This window comes from Propithecus coquereli, unplaced genomic scaffold (genome assembly GCF_000956105.1).
Source record: "Propithecus coquereli isolate 6110/MARCELLA unplaced genomic scaffold, Pcoq_1.0 Scaffold172, whole genome shotgun sequence".
Lineage (NCBI taxonomy): Eukaryota > Metazoa > Chordata > Mammalia > Primates > Indriidae > Propithecus > Propithecus coquereli.
In genome coordinates, this window is record NW_012141858.1 from 3,514,053 (window position 1) to 3,525,566 (window position 11,514).

Below are 11,514 nucleotides of genomic sequence, written 5' to 3' on the forward strand. Positions count from 1 at the left end.
TTTCTCTCAAAATTGTTTTCGTGCAGACAACAAGTTACGTGGTCACTCTAATGGGGAGGAAGGGAGGAACAAGTGGGATGATGGGGATGCTGACTCCTGAGTGGAGGCACGTGTGTGGGGGGCAGGGTGGGGATGGCTGGCTCCAAACAGTCCACACCGCAGAGAGCAGGAGCTAGCAGCAGCACTTGAAGGGACGGAAAGTACCCGAGTTGCCAATAAACACTGGCCCACAGGCTGTATTACTCGGTCTAATCAGTAATATATCTATTACTTGGTAGTGCTTCGGACAACATTGGCGCTACCTGAAGGTGGAAAAGAAAATCTATCTAGTTGGTTTAAGACACCAAAGACACACCTGCCCCACCAGCCCACTCTGGAGCTTGGCATTTCCACCACTAACATTATTATAATTCAATGTTAATCACGATAATTAAAATTCTAATGCAAGAGAACAGCACAAAAGTACAGGGGAAATGACACCATTAAGGGGTTAGGAGGATGCTCCTGCTGACTTTGCTCTTCCTTACCTGGACGAGCCTGGGCAAAGGACTTCACTTCTCAGAGGTCAGTCTCTTCAGCAGTAAAAAGAAGAAAATAAAACCTGTTCTGTCTATCTCATGGGGTCGTAGTGTGAATAAGATGGTTAGTATATGTGCAATTAAAATCAAATACCACATTAGCTTGAACTAATAGCACTGCCTTGGAATGCAGTGAATAAGTCCTGGGGAAAAAGACGCAAACTGGGTAAATTTTGATGGGTGGTTACAAGGAGGAGAAGGATGACTGAAGCAGGCTGGCTGATCCTCTGAACCTCTGGACAGTGTTTTAGGAAAAAAAAAAAAAAACAGATTAGCAGACCCCCTCCTAAGAGCTTGACACCCAGTTGACCCAGAGTAAGTTGTTTGGGGAGGGGTGGGAGCAGGGTGGTTGCTAAACATGATGCAAAAGGAACCAGAGGAGCCTAGAAAGAGAGCCAGGGAGAAGGAGGTGACAGAACTTCATTGCTTTGACAGGTTTTTTCCCAGAGCTGGCCTTGCTAGGAAACTAAGCCCTGAAATGAATTTTTGATATTTTTGGTTGCTGTTCCTTCCAACCCACTTCCCTCTAATCCTAGAAAATAAACTCCATAGGGGTGAGGATTTTTGTCCCTTTTCTTCACTGCTGAATTCCTAGCATTTAGAACATTTTCTGGCACATAGACCCGGGATAATAAATATTGCATAAATGAATATCATTTGCCGGTGGCAACTCCTTTCTCCATTCATGTCTGTAATTCAAAGTTGGCCAAGTTTTGTTATTGTAGTTCTGGAGCTACTTAAGGGGAGACTTACACCAAGTTTAGGACACTGGCCTTGATCCAGGTCACAGAAGGGTAGCTCTCACTTGTAACTGCTACTCCCACCACCAACCTTAATTCTTTGCTGGCAAATTGTCAAATTCTGTTGAGAAGTTTTAATATCTTACTGATATTCTTCAAGCACTAGGATTACCTGATCAAGAACAGAATTCTTTTTAAGTTGTGTTTAATTGGTTAATAGAAATAGAAATAATATGGTAACTGGAATCTGAGCTTTCATTCTCACTATAATTTGTTGCTATCCTTTGGGCACTGCAATATGATAACAATTTAAAGAATGCAGTTTGGTGACAAATTTTGTTTGTTATCTTTACTGATAGCCTTAAGCGTTTTGAATGAGAGGTGAGTCAGATTTTATTTTGTGTACGTTCCCTTCCCTGTTATTACTTAACCCCTCACCAGATGTGTAATATGTAAATTGCAGATTGAGATAAACGAACCTAATTGGTTCAATTCAAGAAATGCTTGTTGAGCTCCCACAGGTTAGGAGCTGAGAATATGATAAGTAAGACAAATATCACTGCTTAGTTCCTGGTGAGATATACGACACCAGAATGTATGTATGTTTGCATGTTTGTATATATATCATACATTATTATATGTATAAAGTGTGTATGTATATATATATACAGGATGCCTTTAAAGGCAATTAATAAAATACCAATTTAAAGTGTGAGCACATTAATTATCTCACAAATCAAGAATTTTGGGGTAGGAGTCCCCATGATTAGTTAATACACTGACTTGACGATATTACGGTTCTGTTCTCTGCACTTCTTTTGACTTGTCCCTCACAATTGCAAGAAAGCAAGGGGAAGAATTGAAAGGGTGATTACAAACAAAGCTGGGGTCTGCTAACAAGGAAGAAGTGTGTGCGGGTGGCTCTGTGTGAGTGTGGTGAATGATCAACTGTCATACCCAGATAAAAAAATTTGGAAATATTATACACTGATTTTGCCTGAGAAATGTAATGATTTAATGATATACCAAAGCCAGCAAAGGAGCAAAGTAGGGAAACATACTAATCTTATTAATATGGCAGGATTTATGATATACAAAAGTGAAGCACATTCAATAAAAAAATATATGCAGCAAAGGCAGACCACTGTTAAGGTGTGATGTATATCCTTCTCACATTTCTATGCATTTACAAAGGCTTAGGTGTATGCATGTGTATATACATTCGCTAACATTTTATATATAGCCTTAATAGCTAGTTTGCTTGTGATGTTAGCCTGGATCCTCTAGACAGGAGGACCAGAGTCAAAGATTAATTTGCAGCCACTTCGTTTGGGAAATGCAAATGAGGATGGTGAGGGTGACAAAAAAAAAAATGGAAGTGAGGCAAAAAATATGCAAAGCAATGTGATGTGCTGTGTAACTGCACTGGCCACCGTGTCATCATGGGTCTGGCAAAGTCACATCAGATGCTTGGCAGGTGTGTTCACTCAGCATGCAGGACTTCTCTGGAACAGTTGCAAGAAGAAACCACGCTTCAGAGTAGTCCACTGCAGGGAGAAAGGGGAGGGAATTTTCCTCCTTGGATCCCTCTTGCCTCTCATTTCCCATTGGCCAATTTGACCCCACAGGGAGGTAACTCCCCGTATTTCCAGCCCTTGGCAGCTATACAGGAAGCCAATTCCTGCTCCATAATGTAACATTTCATCCAAATCTAGAAACGGAGTGACAGTTTGATGCTGCCACGGTTCATCACGTTGGGAGTGAGGGCCGTACAGGCCCAGGGATCCAGCTCGAACTCCAGCCAGCTCAGGCAGCTCAGCAAAGGCAGTGGTTGTGGTAGGGGTGCAATAGGGGTGTGGGGGTTACTTTTAGAAAAAAGAGGCAGTAGAGGAAATCTGAGAAAGTGCACAAAGATCGCATCCAATACACTTCTACAAAGTGGAAATTTTGCAAAAATGGAATATTACACACATTGTTCTATTTGCTTTTTTTTTTAAAGATAGCCATTTTTCCATGTCAGTATTTTGAGATCAAACTCATTCCATTGAACAAATGCCCAAAATTCAAGAGAATGCATATGCCGTAATTTATTTTGCCATTTCCTTTACTGATGGACATTCAGGTTCTCCTTCCAATTTCTCATTATAGCACAATTGGGGGAACAAAAAGTGCTAAGAATAATTTGAAAAGAAAGGTCTTATTTAAAATCAGTCACCCCATCTGCCTAGAGCTCTACCGATCTAATTCTTGTGAGTGCATTAATTGTGCCCTACTGCATTTTGCCCTGGGTCTGGCAGTTCTGAGTTTATGCTCCTGACTGGGACCTGGCTTTTCAAATGTCTGTGACATTGGTGAGATATACTATTCTCCCAGGAGGCTCCCAACCCTGGGAGAAGATTATTTTTCATTTTTGCATATGCCCAAAGCCTTTCCATTTGAGTTATTCTGTCATTGAATAATTGTCTTGAATAAATAAAGAAATGAAATTCTGTGAATTCTGACTTTGCCCAGCCAGGGTTTTGTGAGCCCTGTCATCTAGACAGGTGAAATTAGTCAGGCGATGGCTAAGGAGTGAGACCTTGTGGAGACAGGTGACACTGTGCATTCCCTGACAAGGGGTTTGAAGTGTTCATTGATAAGAAAACACCACCCATGGGAGATTTTACATGTCCTCTACATCAAAAAACACCTCAGTTTTCAGGCTTGTTTTGGAGGAAAACACTTTTATCTTATGTTTTTGTCTTGTTAATGCTTTGACACCTTGACAGTTTTGAACTTAATGATCCCTTATGGGGAGCAACAGGAACTCCATCTGCTTTTTCTATTTTCTAGGCAGCTCTTCCTCTGTCTGCAACACATTGCTTAAGCCTTTGAAGATTACGCTGGCGTCCTTCCCCTATTACCCTAAAATGGCTAACTGTGACATTTCTGAAATCTGCAAATTTTCTGATTTTAGTAAACTCCTTCACTTTATTTTAAAAGGCAACTAACTGCTTGAGACAGTAATTGTATTACAGAGCACAAAATATTATTTATTCTAGTGCCTTTGATTTCGTTCTCAGAGAAGCTTAATAACATAGTTAGATTTGCTGTAAAATAAAAAGCAAATTCTGCATGAAACTTTTAAAAAATTGATCAGACTAAAGAGAAAAGACAAAATTATTAATATAAACTAGCCCTTAAAGGTGTTGAGTGAACCAAAGAATGCTTCTAGAATCTTAAAAGAAAAACTAATCTGACCACTAAATTCAGAACCAGAACAATATTTCTATTTTACATGATATTATTTAATATTCTTAATGCAAACATGTTATACTACTTTATTGATTATTTAACACATTAAACCTGGAGAATTAGACAATAATTACAGGTGAACAAATTGCAACATGTATCTTTTAGTTATGATATCCGAATAATGGAATATATTTTGTGGTTTTTAGTGGAAAAAAATCATAAAATTATGAATGGTATTGCCTAGATTCAGTGACTCTTTAAAATTGAGAAAGGTCTAAAACTTCCCTATTCTTGGAACCTGCACGTGGGGCCATTTTTCTTTAAAATGCTGCCCTTTTCTTTATTAATCAAAGTTATATAAAACCACCTATCATACTTCTGATCAGCATGACTTTATACTGCATCAACTTAAACCTGGAAAACATGACATTTTAGTTTGTTGTGCAGTCTTGTCAAGGATACATGTACAATTTCTTTTGTTTTTTTATTTCAGGATATTATGAGGGTACAAACATTTTGGTTACATTTTGTCTTTGCAGATGTACAATTTCTATGATATATTTTGATATGTTGATAATAGTTCAGTGAGTTCCATAATGACATTTGAGAAACCTCAAGGATCCAGAGACCCCGAGGTTGCGAGCTACTTCCTTAGCCAGGGGTTGACATGGATTCTCAGAAGGTACTAGTATTGTGATACTTCTGTGTTGCCTAATAGTAGTAGCTGTTTGATACCTATGTCTTCTCAAAGTGGCCTAAAAGAGGCAATCTAATAATTATTATTCAATTTCTGAGTCAATGGCAGAAAACAGGAGAGAGCGATAAGAGAGAGGTTGCCTATTTATTTGCATAGTTCCTTCCTTGCTAAGTCACCCCAGGCTGGCTGCATCCCGTCTGAAGGTGACAGCTCCTGTCCGGCAGCCCTCTCCATATACTTCTCTGTTTCCTGGTTCAAGTAACTTTTGTCTTCCTTAAGTCAATTTTTAACCAGGCCTTTAAGGATGTACATTCGGTATTTTACAATATTCTTTTATCAAGAATACTGCTGTAATGAATAACTTTGTATATATGTCATTTCCCCCCTTGATTTGGGCTCAAAGGATTGCTGGGGTACTAAAGGGAATAAATTGCAAAGAAAGGAAGTGATATGTCAGGAAATAGAATGACGAAACTAAGATTATGAAGTTATCTATAATGACAGAAACTAGAACATGAACATAGGGTGAGTGACTGAGGTATGGTGGAGAACAAGGTCATGTGAGCAGAGAGGTTCAAAAAACTGAAAGACTGTGTGGTAGAAGGATCACCTACAATAGTTATTAAAATCACCAGGAATTAGGACTAAAGTGAGAGATTATCAGTTTGGAGCTAATATCATTGAGAAATGAGTGAGACCAACCCAGGTATAGTTTGGATGACAATAAAAATGAACATTTTTGGATGAATTAATCAGATAACATGAGATTTAACACTAGAGAATTTTAGGAAAGGGAGTGAGAAAAGTCTGAAAGTAGCAATGAGGAGCAAAAGGTGCCCTTCCCCAAACGCAGGCCCAGATATATGAGGACTGCAGGGGAACAAAAACAACTGCTACATAAGATCGCTGCGGGGAAGTGCTGCCTTTAGGGCAGAGCTAGTTTTCTACAGCAACGAGGTCAATGAAATGTTCAGAGAAGAGGTTGAGGGTACAGTAGATTTGGCTGATGATGGATGAATTCCAGAGGACACAAAGGAAGGATTTCATTAGTTAATGAGAATAATCACAAGCAGTCCTTTTGCTGTAGTTTCACCAATTGTCTTTTGTCGCCTAAATTCATCTTTTAGAAGTTTTCTTAAGAAGAGCTCATAGGAAGAAGGCTACCTGAGCTTTTACATATTTTTATCTCTTTGTTTGTAGTCCTTATACTTGAAAGACAGTTTGGCCAGACATAAAGGCTTTGTGTCTACTTTCTCTACTTGAGCATCTTGTATATGTTGCTCCAAAGTGTTCTTGGAATGAATATTGCTTTGCAGAAATCTAAGGTCAGATTGACATTTCCCTTTTATAAGTGACTTGATCATTTGCAACCTCTCCAAAGGATTATTTCTTTTTCTTTGTAATCAGTAGGTATACCAGGCAAAATGTCCTTGCAATGTAAAGTATCCTTTCAATAAAAGGATGTCCTTATTTTTTTAAACTGAGAAAAATTTTCTTCAATTATATCATTACGTATTTGCTTGTTTCATTACTTTGAATCTTTTCCTAGTGGACACCAATTACAAGTTTACAAAAAACTTCCTTTGCCTGTTTTCTGTATATATTGTTTTGTTTCTAATCCCCTTCAACTCTATTTTTTGCTTCATTTTACTTGTTTTTCTCATTTTTTTCCTTTATATTTCTTAAGTTTCTTTTCTTTCTTACTTTCCTTCTCATTTTGTCTTTATTTCTGTGATGGTTTTTTATATTTTTACTACTTCTTTTCTGAATTCTTCCCTCTTGCATTTCATCACCTCCTGTTATTTCACTATATCTTCCTTGAATTCCTGCATTTCCGCTGTATGGCTTTCTTTTTATGGGGGTGATTATCTCATTTTTTTTCTAATCCTGGAAAAGATATTTTCAAAAAATGTAGCTTCCATAGCTTCATTTCACTTGTAAAGTGTTCTTCATCTACTAGGTTTTGCTCCTTTTTTCTAAAATTTTGTTAGAGTTTCTTTATTTTGGTGGTACACTATTTCCTTTCTTATTTCTCATCCTTGAGTCAAGTGGATTTTCCTGGACCAGCTATTTGCAAGAGTTTCCAGTATAGGTGGTGTAAGGGTAAGAAGGAACTGTTTTTCACTAAGTATAGACTCACTTCTCTGCTGCCACACGAACAGACTGCTTCCTGCGAATATGGCTTATCTGTGTTTGTGCAACCTCACTTGCACTGTCTTTGTGAATCAAACTGGGTACAGGGGGCTTTTGTTGTCAGCATGGCTTGCCCCAGTTCCCACACCTCCTTTGGTAAAGAAAGGATAATGTTTCTGTGACCCAGGGTGTATTTCTTACCTTTAGGAGTTATGCTTTTGCTGCCATTGTCTAGCTGAACCTTCTTGCTGCTGAGATTGGTCTCTGTTTTTTCTCTCTACTTTCTCCCACACAATTTCTGCTCAACCTCAGCTGTTTTTGTCAATTCTTACACATGTTTTGGAATCTGGATGGTATATTTATATTCTAATCTGCAAAAGAAAAAAAAAGGTTTGTGGATTTTGGGGGGTGGAGTTTTGTTTTTATCCTTTTAGCTCTTCAATGGTTTCCAAAGGTAGATAAAGAAAATACTAATATACTCAATCATATTCACACCAGAAGTCCTCTCTAATTCTTTAGAATAGTAATGTCCATATTTTAGGGATAATCAGAAATCTGTATGCATGTGGCCTGAATTCTCTCCTAATGATGTTCAAAATTACAGATTTTTAGAATAATATAAAAAGAGTCCTTCAAAACTTAGTCATCTGTTAATAAAAATGCACATTATAGCCTACCAAAACTAGGGATGACTCATGTCTCTTGGCAAGGTTTTACTTGAAGCCTTGTAATTATGATATGCTGGAAATTTCAGGACCCCTAGGGACAGACCAATTAAGAGTTTCTATTGTTCATTTATTCCTTATAAAAAAACAGGCTAAGCAATATTCAGATATTTCTAACACTGTTTCCAGATCTTTGCCTCAAGGTCAGATTCTACAATTATTTGTATCATCTGGGCCCTGAGTTGGCATTGCTAGCATTGAATTGGGGACAGATGCCCATTCCTTGCAGCCAAAAGTGTCTGCTTATCTGGCGAGAACTATTTTACACAAGGATGATGTCAGAGTATTTTTGGTCCCGAAAGATATTTACCTAAAACAGAAACTTGTTGATTAATTTTGATTATATCAATGACAATACAGTTATCTATGTGACTAAATAATTCTTGAGATATCTGGTCTGTGCTTAAGCAATGTGTAGCTGAATTTCTTCTTCAGATTTTTGTTACTGATGATATGGTTGCTATAAGCCTGGATTTCAGCAGTTTCATGAAGGAGAGCCAAGCAGACTGAAATTTAGGATAATTTTGTGATTCATATGCCACTTCTCAAATTCTAATTAAATTTCGTCTTTTTTGATAGCACAGTTCCTTTAGTCTGTGAAATTAAATTCCTCTTGCAACCAAGCTGCACAGATAGAAGACATACTTGGTAATTCAAACACATCTTAAGGTTTGCACACCAAAAACAGCTGCAGAAACTTAAAGCATGGTTCATGTTCATCAAAATATGTCTTCTGAAATTTGGACTTTATTTCTACCAAAATAGTATAGGAACTCCTCAAAATCTTTAATTCCATTAAGTTCAGGGCAACTGCCTGGTTTAAGGCTGAGATTTTTACATCTTGAAACAAAAGCTCTTGCTTTCCCCTGTGGTTTCAAGTTCAGTATATTCAGATGTTTCATCAGAATAGCAAGAAAGCACAATCTCTTGGGCCTCTGCATGTTGAATAAGTTGGGCCTGTGAGAGCTCTTTAATTCTCCAAAGTTCTTGACCTCAAAACATCTCTTTAACAAATTCCCATAACCTAGCCTTCTGGCTGCATTAAAATAAACCCAAACCACATACACTTCTTTGTCTTTGTCCAAACTGGTGATGGTTAAGAGCACAGGCATGAAGAATGTTGACAACCATGATAACTTCTATTCTTACACCAGGAAAATAATGTTTCTTACAAAGCTCAAATCACAAACATACCCAATGAATGATGCAAGGAGCAGCAGACCAATTTGTATTGAAGCATTTCTCCCCTCTTTCATTGCAGGTACCCCACCTAGAGTAAACATCCGTGTTCATACCAAACTTCTCAAATTCCTTACTGGCAGAGAGAGCCCCTGCAATGTTTCTGTGTTCTAGCTAATTAGGATCAGTTAGATCAGCTACTGGATACTGCTGCTTTGTAGCACTCCATTCCACATATTTGGTAAATGCAATGTACATCTTAAATTAAAAATAAAATAAACATTTTTATATCCTTGGGTAAATGTGTGTATATGTCATAATGGTTTTCAAACTTTTTTTTCAAAGCTAGAAGTTCAATATGTAAAGGAAACAAAAGAGAAGCCAGCTGTAGTTAAAGGGGGCAGAGAATAAAGAAGCATTCCCCTTGCCTATCTGTAGGCACAATCTGTAGGCCCATCCAAAGTACATTTTGATGCCTAGTCAATTTTGTGAATAGTCCATGGGTACATTTATTAAACTGTATTCCTATTCTCGCTCATATATTTATTTAAATTTATAAATACATAAATGTATGTATACAATGTAATTGTCACAAGGCAACAATTAAGCTTGTTAATTGTGTTATTTAGGCCTTCTCTATTCTTACTTATTTTATTTTTGACCACTTGATCTGTTCTAGGAGAGATAAATTAACTAGTCATGTCTTCTGTTGATTTCTCTTTGAATTTGCTGTAGTTTTGCTTTATAAATTTAATGCTATGTTCTTTGGTGCATTAATATTCATAAGATGAAACTTTAATTTTGTATCTTGTGATTTATTGTTACAAAGTGCCCATCTTTGTCTCATTTAATCCTTTTTCCTTGAATTTAGAGATAAAATCTTGATCTTGGCTTTCATTTGCTTCGTATACCTTCACCTATCATTTTATTTCCCACCTTTCTAAATCACTTTGTTTTTACTGTATCTTATGTATCTTATGTACTGTATCATATGGTTTATGTAGATAGCATATGCTTTAATATCCCAGCTGAGAAAATTAATTGAAAAATTTCAATTAAATGGTAAGTTTAATCTTTTATGTGTATTGAAAAGAAAGTTATATTTTAGCCTACCTATCTTTTTTTTTGGTTAGGCTTTCATTTTGTATTGCTCATTTAATTTTTTTTCACTTCATGGCCTGTATATTCTTTGTGTATGCATGTTTTTTGAACTTGGAAGGTTTGCGTTTTTGTTCCAATGCTCATCTTAATAAGTTTGAAACTATGCTTTAAGATATTATTCAAAGCAATTAGCAGTATCTTTCCTGTTTCTCATCTCTTCATCCCCTAAGTATATATTTCTTTAGTGTTACCTTATTTCCTCTCTCTTTCAACTTTTGTTGGTTATTTCATTGCTATATTGTCAGGATTTATAACTCTCTGTTCTATGACCATAGTTCTCACATTTGTTTTAGATTAGTTCTACAGATAAATGGGTTTAATGGTCACTGCCAGTTTCCCCTACCTCCTCCATATTTCTAAATTCATCTCTTTGGTGGCTGAAATTCACTCTCTAGTGACACTCTATAAAAGGGGCAATATGGAAACCATATGCTTGCATATTCAAAAATGTTTGCTCCCTATATTTTTATTTAAACAAGTTTCTCTGGTATAAAATCCTTGCGTATAAAATCTTTTGAGTCACATTTTGAATTTTCCCCCTTATACATGTCTTGATCATTTGGCTCTAAATACCAAAAGATTCTTTCATTAGCTTTGGAATCCAGTAGCTATACTAGGCTAGGTCTTGGTTTGACTATTCTGTTCCACTTTTTTCTTTGGGATATGGTATGTTCTTTCGATTTATAGTTACAGATCTTCTTTTATTTCTGGAAAGTGTCTCAAACTATTTATCTACTTTTTTTTTCCTGTTCTAATTTCTAGATTCTTTTGCTAGATTATGCATATATTGGATTTCTTTTGTCTCTCTTCCATTTGCATTCACTCTAATCCTTTTAAAACACTTTTTTCATTTCCATTTCATTTCACTTGTTTTTTAAAATCTAATATTCTGTGATCCTTTAAAATTTTTTTTTCTTAACAAGTGTTTATTCCAAGTTTGTGTTATTCTAAGTTTGTCTTCATTTTTGAGATAGTTTAATTTTTTTCCTTTCCTTTTCTTCAATTCATGTTTAAGTTCCTTTTGTGGTTTTTTTTTTTTTTTTTTTGAGACAGAGTCTCACTGTGTT